Source organism: Coloeus monedula (genome assembly GCF_965178545.1).
Source record: "Coloeus monedula genome assembly, chromosome: 19".
NCBI lineage: Eukaryota > Metazoa > Chordata > Aves > Passeriformes > Corvidae > Coloeus > Coloeus monedula.
In genome coordinates this window covers 10,097,996-10,111,195 of record NC_138799.1, presented here as the reverse complement: position 1 = coordinate 10,111,195, position 13,200 = coordinate 10,097,996, and positions in this window count along the sequence as shown.

Genomic DNA, 13,200 nt, shown 5'->3' with positions numbered 1-13,200 from the left:
CAAGCCCCTTGTCCAGGGGAGAAGCCCCCCAGCCAAGACACTTGGCCCGTCCGACATGAGGTGATAAATAAAGTCCCCCTCACCTCTGTGGTGGGAAGAGCAGGACCTGAGTTGAGCACGGTGTTATTTGGGTCCATGTGGGGCTCCTGGAATCCTTCAGACTCCCTGGGAACAGCTCCAAGTGTTGGGGGAGCTCAGGGTGGAAGGGGCCACCACCGCTACCAAATCCAACACTGCCTGGGCAGCCCTTGGAAAGCCCTCGGGATCCAGGTGTGCAGTGGGATTTTCCAAAGCAGTTACTGCAGACAATGCCTCAAAATGACAGAAAAGTGGACACTGGTGGCACCCATCTCCAGCACACACCTGCAGGAGCTGCTCTGCATGCTGGTGGTGGCAAGGAAGAAGAAGGAAGACACTGATTCAGAGGGACAGGCCAAAAAAAGGAATATTCCTAATTTTACTCCAAGAGTTTGAAGAGGAGCCATGAGCTCAGGGAGGCTGAGGTGACACGCATGAGGCCATGGTGGTGTCACCATCCCAAGGGGCTCTCAGTGACACCCTAGGGAGGACAGCCACATTCTCCCCCTGCCTTTGGCATCTCCCCCTTGCCAGGGACACTGCCTGAGCTGGCATGTCCCTGGTTACAGGAGGGGAGCTGAGAACCAGGACAGGGCTCGGGAGCGCAGCAGCTGCCAACATGGGAATGTTTGAACAAGGAGCGAAACCTCATTTAAACAAATAAATAAACAAGCTGACATCCTCCGGGCCCAGGTTTATGATAATAAAAACAGAGCGCCCAGCTTGTGGGAGGAAAATACATCGTGTATTTTCACATCTCCGTTTCCTCCGAGACCGTCGCAAGAATTTCCTCCGAGTCCATCGCTTCCTCCTGACATTTCTGAGCTCAGAAATCCCTATCTGAGCCCTGGTGCCCTCTCCTTGACGAGTGACGCAGGAAGAAGTGCCTTTGAAGGATCCCTCTCCGGCAGATTTTTGTGCCTGGTGGCTTTGAGGCGCTGGAGGCAGGACAGAGACAAAGCGGGGCCGGGGATGGGAACCCACCACATCCCAGCCTGGGGCTGTCCCCTTTTCCCAGCCCCGTAACAACCCTGGAGGTCTGTGCAGAGCAGCACTGGGCAGCTTCACTTACCAACATGAAGGTGTCCTCCAGCCAAGCTCTTCCTGTTAAATTACAAGGGATTTTCTAGTGGAATCATCATGGAAATCATGGAATGGTTTGAGTTGGAAGAGATTTAAAAGCTCATCTTGTTCCAGGGCAGGGGCACCTCCCACTAGACCAGGTTGCTCGGAGAGGTTCTGAGAAAATCAGATGAGCTGGGACCTGCACCTGCACCTTGAACTAAACCTGTTCTATCTTTGTTTTAAAATAAAAACCTCTCTTGCAGTTTGCAGTGGAGCAGTGGACAGAGACATCTCCCGCACACCGATAACGTGGGGTGTAATCAGGAGCTCAGTGAAAAGCTGTGGTTTAGGAACAGGCAAACTGAGGCAAGAAATTTGCTGGAGTCACAAATAAACCCTGGGAGATTTTAGCCTTATTTCTGTGTGAGGGTGCTTAAAATCTCCTGTGCTTTCAAAAAGTGGGGGAGAAGCATTTCTCTGCTGTCCAGAGCCTCGAGCAGTGCTCAGTCATTTGCACTTGGTTGTGAATGAGCTTGGGAAATTAAATCTAAGTTTCAGTAAACAGGTTATGGAGATGGGAGCTGGGATATCCTGGAAAACCCCAGCTGCCCTGAAAAGACAAAAAAAAAGGTAAAAAAGTCACAAGTGCATTCCAGAGTCTTCTAGATGGAGGTGAGGTTGCCCCAACTCTGGCTCCAGCCAAGGCAATTTTTTTCCCAAGGATCAGATAATTTGGGCACCTCTGCCCTAAAGCAGCGACCTCCATCTGTCCCCAGGGGCCATGTCCCCAGGGCAGTGCCATCCCCGCCTCGATGGCCCAGAGCCTGCAAGTGAGCCCCAGCAGCCGTATCACAGGGGAAAAAAATAAAGTCACCTTGTGTACTAGTTTGGAAGCAAACCAGTGGGAGGCACCAAGTCAGAATAACAATTTAATGGGGAAATTAAAGAAAAGGAAAAACTACAAGAAAACACTGGTTCAAACTGACAGAGTCAAGATGCAACCTGACACCCTGTTAGTCAGGGTGGTGGTAGCAGTCAGGTAGAATGGTGGCTGCAGTGCTCCTGAAGTGGTGATCCTGTAGAAAAAGGCTCTTCCTCAGAAGGTCCAGTGGTGGCTGTGTGGCTCCTGTCCTCTGGAAATCCAGTGGAAGGGTTGTCTCTGGTGTTCAGAATCCCAGATTATATCCACGCTGGGATGCTTGGTTCCTCCCTCTGGGTGGAGCATCTCACAATGGGGTAATGAGTCATGAGGCCAAGTGTTGATTGGGCTCATTAACAGAAGATAGTCCGGAGGGAGTTATCTCTGAGTCATGCGGCAGGACAATGATGGGCCATGAACAGAAAGACAGTCTGGGGGGAGGAGGCAAGGAAACACTGCCCCACCTGATTTCAACAGCTCCTGAGGATGGGAATAGAACACACTGCAACCCAGGACACCTTGGGAAGAGAATGCTTCCCATTTTTTGGCTTTTAGAGGTGTCAAAGGAAGCAATCTGACGTCGAAGGACCGGAAAAAAACAGCTCCTTGGCTGCTGTTGCCACTGCACGGCGAGGTCACGCTGCAAGCTATCAGTGGCTTAAAAATAAATGCAGCGTGGAGGCTGCCATTCAGCCATATCCTGTATCCGAAAGCTGCGAGGGCTGCAAGCAGGAAGAAACTGGAATGACCTTCCCTCCCCCCACCCCATTCTCATGGGGTTTTTTTTCCACAGCTCCTGGCTGTAAATCACTGAAATTTCTGCGTTACAGTGGTTGGGTTTCGTTAAAAGCAGCAGGGAAGGTCCTGTGTGGGTGATGCCAGGCTGTGAGTGTCACCTCCATGGTGTCCTGCACGGGGCTGGGTGATGCCAGGCTGTGAGTGTCACCTCCGTGGTGTCCTGCACGGGGCTGGGGGTGTTGCAGGGAGCTGTGGCAGGGGACGTGCTCCCAGGTGTCCCCAGGGGAATTGCTGCATGCAGTTTGCGTGTTCCCTGCCCAAACACCTGGGCTGGAGGCCGAGCTGAGCCTGCACGACAGCTCTGGGCACAGATGGAGGGCAGTGCTGGGGTCACCATCCCTAGAGGGATTTAAAAAACGTGTGGATGTGGCGCTTGGGGACGTGGTTTAGTGGTGGCCTTGGCAGTGCTGGGTGAGTGGTTGGATGCAATAATCTGAAGTATCTTTTCCCACCCCGAAGATTCTGTGATTTGATGATGATGATGATGATGATGGTGATGATGATGATGACGGGGATCAGGCTCATGCCCCTGTGCTGCCTGCAGAGCGAGTTCACCAACACGCACAGGGGAAAAGAGAAATTCCTCCGTGGAATATATTTGGTGCCTTCTCCAGCAGATTAAAAAGACATCGCAAATCCACCAGTGTTGTCCCATAGCAGCCTGTCCAGACAGGAGTCCCTGCACACAGAGGACGAGGCACGGAGGTGATGCTGCTGGTGACACAGGCGATGCTCGCTTGCTCCAGGAGCAGCTCAAGAAATGCTCCAGCAGCTGCAAATCTGGCCCTGTTCACTCCTGCTCTGTGTAATTCACCTTTTTCGCTTTCCTCCTTCCCTCTGGGTCCTCCAGCTTCCATCAGAGAGGCAAAGGAAGCTCTGAGCAAGGCACCTGGGGCAGGCATGGGTAGGAGCAGACCCCTCTGGGAAAGGAGTTCCCAGGTAGAGTCTTAAGATTTCAGGCACCTTAAACATGGATTAAACAGCCCTCGGCCCAGCTGCTCCTCACCTGAGAAGATCCCAGGGCCCCTTTTCTGCTCCCTGACTCAGTGGATGTTGGAAGAAGCCCCACAGCCAAACTGGGAGGCTCCGTGGGAATGGGGGGCCTAGGCTCAGTCCTTGCAGTAAAATTAGAAATACTGATTTTTCAGCCTGCACTTCCAGTCTTAATGAGGCTTCCCCAATTAATGCCAGGGATGTCCATGAAGGGGATTATCTGGGGAGCCTGGTTCTGCTTCCATCCCTGCCTGGCCAGGCTGAGAAGTTGACACCAGCATCACCAAACTGCTGGAGGCTTCTCCCCACCACAGCAGCACAGCCATGAGTTTACTGAATCAGGGCTGTTAAAATTCCTGCTGCCCCTTCTGCTCCCTGCCCTGGTCCTTTCCAAACCCTGCCAGTCCTTTTTCCACCCAGCAGCAGGGATAAGAACCACCAAGGTAAAAGCCTGCAGGCAGAAAATCAGCTTATGAAACCCGTTTACATTTTCTCCTGAGAAACTTCAGAACACAGGAAAGAATCGACACCCAAACAGAGAAAGAAAGAGGAAGAAGATTTATGTCTCCTCTGCTGAGAGGATCAAAACCAGCCGTGATGTAATTCGTGATGGAGTCCACAATCCCCTTTTGATGTCTGCAGGAAGGAAAGAAGATGCTGAGAACTTTCTCAGCTCCCTGGACATTATTTCCACATCCAGGGTCAAGAGGTGGTGGAAAGAAAAATAAAGTCCCACTGGGAAAGAAGGAGTTGAAAGAGTCCTTTCCTTCCCTGGGGCTGCTGGGCAGGGGCAGAGCTGTGCCCAGGGGTGCTGGGATGGGTGGGTGAGTGTTGGGATGAGTGGGAACCACAATCCCATTCCCAGTTGTGCCAGTGGCTGTGCAACACCTGCACAGTGGTGGGGCCTTCAAACAGCTGTGGAAGCTCACAGAGAGATTTGGGAAAGCAAAATGTTGTGGCCACAGGCTGACCTGAGCATCCCCACCATGTCCCCTCCCACAATAGTGCGTGATCCCACCATGCCACTCACAGGGAATCCCTAAATTTAGACCCACCAGCTGGGAGAGGCATGTGAGGTATTTAAGGGGCTATAATTTTGGACAAAACATAATTGTGAGATATATTTAATTGTGTTCTGTGTGGAGCTGAGCCACGCCAAGTATTTTCCATGGTTATTCCTGTAGATCTTGACGTGAATTAGCAGCAGCCACAGTGATCCCTGTGCAGAGCGAGAGGAGGCAAAGCTGAATTTTGCATTTCACCCCAGCTGGGGTTTGTGAGGGAAGCGCTCAGGCATCCACTGGAGCAGGGAAAAGAAAAATCCCCGGCTTGCCTGGGATGGGTCACAGGCAGCCTGCCTGCAACAGGAAGGGATCCTGTCTATCACCAGAGTAAACACAAATAAATCAATCAATAAAGGTTTGTGAAGCAAGCCAAGAAATTAGGGGAAATTTTTTATCTGCTCACAGATTAGCCACAACCAACAAAAAACCCAGAAAGGGTTTATGGGGCCAGGTCAGGCACGGGGGTGAGGGGCAGAGCTGCCTTGGAGTCAGAGTGCTAATGGGGAACAGCTGAGCAGAGCTGGCTGGAGGTGCTGGTGAGCCAGGGGTGAGCCCTGCTCTGCCCACAGCCCTGAGCCACCAGCACATGCCTGTCTGCAGGCACAGGTGGCCAACCCAGAGCCCGGGGGCATCCTGGAAAAATCCTCCAAAAGCCTTTTCTGCCCAGCAGCTGGGAAAGGAGCATTGCTGCCAGCCAGGACAGCGATTTCTGCTCCCAACCACGACCCTGTTGCCACAGGGATGGAGAGCACAGCCACTCATTTTTGTGCTGTCGTCTGGGCAGCTCTGAGATTCCAGGGAGATTCTCCCATTTTGGCCACCTCTGCATGGCAGAATCAGCCCCAGAGCAAAAGGGCAGCACCTGGGAGCGCTGGAATTGTTCTGGGGTGAGGAAAGCCAGGGTTCTGTCACTCAGTGCGAAGTGGCAAAGATTTCACTGCCCAGCGCACGCTCGAGGGTTTCCTTGAACAGCTGTGCACGTTCTCCTAGAGCAAGAAATGGAAGCGAGCACCCCCTGCTGCAATCCCCTTCTCCTTGGGCCAGACTTCCATCCCTCTGCCAGGGATGCTGCACTGCAGAACCCAGAGCACGTTGATTTTTCTGGGCTGCTGGAGGATCCTTCCCAGTCGAGCTGGTCGGTCTCAGTTATGCCCTGGCCAAGCAAGATTTTAACCAATGTCATCTTTAATAAATCACGGCCAAAACTCTGACTAAATCAGGTTTGTTTTGCTGACTGAACCTCCACACCATCACTGTTCTAAGTGCTCACATGCCTGATTCCCTCTGGTGTCTTAAAGAACTCCTTCGTGCCCATTTGAATTATCCTGGGCAATAGAAAATCCAGCAGGTGTGCTCTCGAGTGCTCCTCCTGACAGCCCAACATGCCCCAGGGAGATGAGAGCCTGGAAACTGCCCCTACAACGTGTGTTCATAAACTCTCCAGGCCCCAGGGAAATAAAAAAAGGAAATCAAAGGAAAGTTTTAAAAGGAAAGCCGTGGTGGTGCTCTGGGAGTCGGCACTGAACACCGGGGTGGGAAATGGTTGGTGTGGAGAGCCAGGACTGGAATGGACCCCAAATAAGGGATGGGGTGTCTGAAGGAACATCTCCCAAACCCCCTGCAGGTGCCCTAAATGTGACACCTTCCTGCTCTTGGTGTTCTTTGGTGCTTTCTATAAAAAATGTTGAAAACATGGAGAAACCGAACCCACTGGATTTTGGCCAGAATGCCAGTGGGCTGTTCTGATGGGATGGAATTATGCCTGATCAAAAGTTTTATTTTAATTGTTCTGGGGCGTCCAGCAGAGCTGCAAAAAGGGCTCCTGGAAGGCTCTGTCTGTCTATCCCAGTGTACAGCATCCCTGGAGCACCATCACACATGGATTGGTCCCTCCCTGCCCCGTGCCACCCTCAGCCGGACCCACCATGGCACCAACTGGTCCCAGTTTGCCCCAGTTCACACCAGACGCTTCATCCCCCACGGTGCCAGCGAGTCTTTCCTTCCCCAGAGTGTTTCCAGAGCTCAGTGCTGCAAAGGCCAGGTGTGAATCCTCGGCAAGGCTTCAGCTCCCAGCCCTTCCCAAATCCCCTCACGCAGGATGAGCGGGGCAGGCATCGGAGTGGTCAGAGCTCCACCACTGCACTTTCTGAGCTGTCATGGTTCCCTCCTCTTGTCCCCCTCCCTTCTTCTTTTCATCTTCTTGCATTTCAGGAGGGAGAGGAGGAGGAGGAAGGGCAGGGTAATTTTGACTGATGATGAGGAAACGATTTGGTGAAACTTAAGCCAGTTTTTTGTCAAACACTCAGCACCCAGCATCATTTTCCCCAGCCTGGGGAGGCTCATCTTACCCCACTACCTGGAGGGTGTTTAACCTCCCTCCATCTCCCCAGCAGGTCAGAGTTTTCCAGACTTCCAAGGAAGGGGGGAATTTGTGCTTTGGGTTTTTTTTTCATTTGCCTGTCTTCCAACACCACTTGTCCCCCCTCCCTTGGGGCAGGCTGGGGAGCAGCTCCTGAGCTGGCCCCACCCTGGTGCCACTCTGGCCCCAAGCAGCAGCACCTCTTAGCAAGGAAAAGAATCCCAACACATGGAGAGCCCTAAAAATTGCCATTTTGGCTTTTGTGCTGAATTACCTTCAGCAGGGCACAAAAGAGGGAACATAGGCCTGAGCATTTGTGCTGACTGGAGAAGACCAAAGTGGAGAGAGGAAAAGGCTGGAGAGCTACAGCTGCACTGGAGGGACTGGATGCAGCTCTAGGAATGGATTTAATAGAAGACAGGACAGAGGGATCAGAGATCAGGAGCTGGTCCAGCCCACACAGGCCACAGGGCAGGAAAACTCCCTTTAGTGTCTGAGGGGGCCTGAACCACAATTTTGGCATCTGTGGCCCCTCCAGCTCCTGGGGCTCCCCTTTAACTCAGAGGTGTTTTATTTTCCCAGCATCTTCTCAATGACGGTGGCCAAGGGCAGGGAAGCTCTCCCAGCCCCGCTCTGCCCATGGAAGCTCCCCCAGCCCCGCTCTGCCCATGGAAGCTCCCCCAGCCCCACTCTGCCCATGGAAGCTCCCCCAGCCCCGCTCTGCCCAGGGAAGCTCCCCCAGCCCCGCTCTGCCCAGGGAAGCTCCCCCAGCCCCGCTCTGCCCATGGAAGCTCCCCCAGCCCCGCTCTGCCCATGGAAGCTCCCCCAGCCCCGCTCTGCCCAGGGAAGCTCCCCCAGCCCCGCTCTGCCCATGGAAGCTCCCCCAGCCCCGCTCTGCCCATGGAAGCTCCCCCAGCCCCGCTCTGCCCAGGGAAGCTCCCCCAGCCCCGCTCTGCCCATGGAAGCTCCCCCAGCCCCGCTCTGCCCATGGAAGCTCCCCCAGCCCCGCTCTGCCCAGGGAAGCTCCCCCAGCCCCGCTCTGCCCAGGGAAGCTCCCCCAGCCCTGCTCTGCCCATGGAAGCTCCCCCAGCCCCGCTCTGCCCAGGGAAGCTCCCCCAGCCCCGCTCTGCCCAGGGAAGCTCTCCCAGCCCCGCTCTGCCCATGGAAGCTCTCCCAGCCCCGCTCTGCCCATGGAAGCTCCCCCAGCCCCACTCTGCCCAGGGAAGCTCTCCCAGCCCCGTTCTGCCCAGGGAAGCTCCCCCAGCCCCGCTCTGCCCAGGGAAGCTCCCCCAGCCCTGCTCTGGCCATACACAGCCCTCACTCCATGTTCACACATCTTGGCTGATAAAATCTCATCCAGGAAGGTCTGGAGAGAAAGGTGAAGTAGCTCAGAGGAAGGACAGCAGGAAGAGAAGAGTCACTGCCAGCTCCTGAGTCACAGGTCCAGGCAAGACATTTGCCTGCGTTATGAAGGACACCCCTTCCCTGGCTGACTAAAAAAGGATTAATTTTTAAAAACCCAGATGGTTTTTATTATTAATGTACTACCTGGGTGCCTGATGCTTGCAAATAAAATTAATTTGGGTTGGATTCACTTTTATCTTCAAGTGGTTTCACATCAAGTGTTACAGAGAAAAAAAGTGGCCTGCGAAGAGAACAGAAGTTTTTTTAATGTTTGCCATCAGTTGGTTTCATGGACATGTTATTCTCAACCCATAGAATCTTATTAATTTCAGTTTTAATATCTGATGCCTGTTTTGAATAAAAAAATTTGGACTTTGTTTGGGTTTTGTGATGATTTGGGACAAATACCAGCACACAGCATCTGGTAAAGCTGTGTGAGCATGTGGTTCCAACCTGCCTCAGAGCAGTTGCAAGTGTGTTCTGCATATTTATCAGGTATTATGACACAATTATTCACCACTAGTCGACAAAAAAGGAATTATCCCAACAGCTTCCCTGCCACACATGGGATCACACCAAAATTAGGAAGGAAGAGCCCTCAGTTAATCACTCCAAATGCTTCCTGGGTGCTTTACAAGGTACCAAAGGGAGCTTTTCCAGGGAGAAATGACATCCTGAAGGTGCTGTGGCTCAGCACCCGCTGCCTCTGGGCCAAGGGAAAGGTGACAGGATCAAAGCAGTGTCACTTTCCTGCAGTGCTGGGAGGGACACGAGCCTGCCACGCTCTCCAGCCAGTGTTCCTTTGTCACAGAAACCACTGGGAAGGGACACAGCAGAGAGGATTTCAGACCTGAACGGCTTCTGCAGGTCTGGGCAGACGTGCTCCTGTATCACAGCCAACACACAGGGAAATTGAACCCCAATCCCTCACGTTAATCCCGCCATGGAAAAAGGGTTTGTGCAGGGAAAGCAGAGAGAGAACGGGCTGAGGGTTTCACTGGTGCAGAGGGGAGGCAAGAGCCAGCAGGGATGAGCTGGGCAATGCCACACAGCTGCTCCCTGTCACCGCAGGGCTCAGGGGGTGACAACAGCCCCAGGACAGGCAGCGGTTCCCGAAGTGTCCCACACTCAGTGTGGAGCAGGGGAAGCTCTGCTCATGCTGCTGTCGGTGCACAGCGACAGTGAGGGGCTGGAGGCTCGTTCTCCCCGAGAGCTGCTCGGGTGGCTGTGAGAGAAGCCTCTCTGTCATCACCCAGCTCCATTTCCTCGGGCTGCTCGCTTTCCTGCCCCATCCCGGAGCCGGGATCGCTGTCGGAACTGCTGCTGGCCCAGGGGCCTCTGCTCAGGCCCCTTCCAAGCACAATAAAAGCCTCGACCACCAGCCCCAGAAGTCTCTCCTAATTAAAAGCTTTGGGGATGGATATTCCAAGAGCCGCCACGATCCGGTGGAAGCGGGACAATGTAAACACCTCAGAAAACGCCTCAGTTTCCACATGAGCTCCCCACATAAACCCTGATCCACCAGGGCAGACCAGCAGTGAATGCCGTGCACTGGCCCTTGTGCTGCTCAGACAGCAGAGAGGTGGAAAAACTCCTTCATTCCTGATCGTTCCTGATCAGCAGAGGTCCAGAAATTTGGCAGCTGGGAGGTTTTTTCCCTCAGCTTTTGTGTGTGTCTATTACTGTTACTGATTCCTCTCCTACGGCACCAAATTCCATGCTCCAGGATGGGTTATAACACCTAAAAAGCAAAAGCTTTTCTTGCCCTGTGGGCACCAGGGATTGGAAATATTTGCTCCACCTTTTCACTGTTCTCCATGGATCCTCCTCTCTGAGGGAAGCTGTGACCTTGGGCATCAGGGGTAGTCCAGCCCATGCTGCACAGTTTGACATTCTCTTCCAGCAGAGAACCCTGAGGCTGGTTTTACACTCATTAATTAAACCCCACGTGCTGCCTGGGAGGTGGATACAGGCAATCCACCTCAAATTAAGCTGGAAAAGGTTAATTGGCTCCTTGGACCTCACAGGTGCCTTCCCATTCCTGCCCAGCTCCCAGATAACCTGGGACCAGGTTATTCATGCTGGTGCCATGCCCTCAAATCTATCACAGACCACACAGGGGAATCAAGTGAGCAACACCAAAAAAAACCCCCTCCTGCCTATATCCATCATCTCCTGCTTCCCCTCTTGCTTTTCTTAGTATCCAGAAGAAAGAAAGGAAAAAAAAAATTTAAAGGCAACCTGAAACCACTCCACACTCCCAATGAGAAAATAAAAATGGATGTTGCAGGCTCATGTGTTCTATACGTTTCCAAATATTTCCATCTGCTCCTGAAATTTCCATTAGGAGTTGCCAAAAACTCTTAGAGAATTGTTAACACGATGGTAAATTTAGATTCTTTTTATGGAGAGACGTTTCCCCACCCTCTTAAAAGTCTGGTATCAATTTGTCCTGTCACTGATAAGCCAGAGGTATTGCTGGATTTGCCCTTTTGCTCCCTGGGATGGGATCAGGGAAGAGAGGCAGCACCCACATTTTGAGTGGGCCCTGCTGCACCCCTGGGTCAGCACAGAAATCCCTTCCAAGGAAATCCCCATCCCCAGCTGCTTTCCCCAGCCTTCACCCCACCGATTGTTCTTTGCTTTGGAAGCTCCCAGAGGAAGGTTGGAGGCTCTTGAGGTGTCCTGCCCATCCACCACCCAGACCCTGATGAAAATCGTGGTGTTAATGAGCAGGTTTCATGCTCAGAAGGGTGCAGGGCAAGAGTGTGGAGTGACAGGACAAAGGGAATGGCTCCAGACTCACAGAGAGTAGGGTTAGATGGGATATTGGGAAGGAATTCCTCCCTGTGAAGGTGGTGAGGGGCTGGGATGGAATTCCCAGAGCAGCTGTGGCTGCCCCTGGATCCCTGGCAGTGTCCAAAGCCAGGCTGGACAGGGCTTGGAGCAGCGTGAGACAGTGGAAGGTGTGGGCGGACCTGGGTGAGCTTTGAGGTCCCTTCCAACCCAGGTGAGCCAATGAGGGCAGATCATGGCTCAGGGGAGAGGGAAACCCAAAAAAAATGCTCAGCATGAGGTGGAGAAAGCACAGAGAGGCCTCAGCATGCAGGGAACGCTCTCATGAATATTTCCAGCTGCAGTGACGCATCCCTGATGGAGCAGCCGGAGTTGTGTCACCGGGCTGCTTCCCCAGGCATGATTTGGTTAAAGCACCATTGCTTTTTCAGCGAAACAGGCCATTCTTCCCTGTCAGAAAGGGCTCTTCGGGCTGGCTCCTGTGCGTGCTCCACGTGGTGAATTAGCAGTGGCATCACTCAGGGCTGCTTCAGCCGCTGTTGGGAGTTTTGAGCGAGAGCACAGCGAGTGCTCTGCAATATTATTTTAAAGCACTTGCTCCCTGTCACCATTTAACAATAATCCTGTTCCCACAGCACAGCAAATAAGGGCCGTTTTCCAGAGGAGGCACTTCATGGAGATTAAAGGTTCGGAGCCCACACAAAAAGGCAGAAAGCTCCACTCCCCCCTCTGGGTTGATGCGAAGAACCCACAGAGCCTGAGCCTTTCCCAACCTCTTGTTTTGCACCTCCAGACAGACCCCATGGCTCAGCCAGGTGAAATCCCTGCTCCGCCCGAACTCCTGGGTGTCATCGGAGCCTTCTCCTGTGCTCCTGGCAAAGCTGCCCCATTTTCAGGAGCATTTCTCCACATGGAAAGGGATTTTTCTCCTATCCTGTGTTTCCAGGCTGTTCTGCCAGGCCACCCCCCTCCATCTCCCAGGATTAAATCTCTGCCCTAGGGCTGATCAGCAAAACCCCAATGGAAAAACCCCTCGGAGATTCCTTTGGTCATCAGAAAGCCCTGCTGGAGCAGCCAGAGGAGTGGGATTGCTGCATGGCCACTGCAAGGGCTCTCTAATGCACTCAGGGATGTTATAAATCATCACCTAATTAATCTGAGTCTTACTCTGCCTAATCTTCCTCAGGGAAGGAGGGAAAGCTGCGAGTCTGGATTCTCGCTTCTGGAGGAACAACATAACAATGGGTTCGGGGAATGGGAATTAAGGATGCCTCATTTCATTTTTTTCCTCCTTCAGGATATTCCCTGATGTGCCCCAGAGCTTTGCCCATCTCCCAGATGATTTCTCCACATGAATTCCAGAGGCTGGGGACAGGCTGGGAGGGTGACACGGAAAACCCACAGCAGCTGCTTGGAGAAAGGAGCCCTTCCCACTGAAAGGAAACCGATCTGATCTCCTTCTGACCCCTTCCCTGCAGTTACACTCGTCAGATTTCCCTCCTGATGGGTTCCTTCTTCGAGAGCAACCTCCTCCTCCCGGATCCCGGGGGTTTCAGGGAGAGACACCAACAGGAATAAGAGCATTGCCACCTGCAGCCTGCTTGGAAAAGAGCTGCTGGAATCAGCCCTGCGGGCTGCTCCTCCACCTGCTGCTCCCAAATCCCTCGATTATTCAGGAGTGATGGGCAACAACCCTTGTTTCATTGTTGGAGAAGTTAATTAGT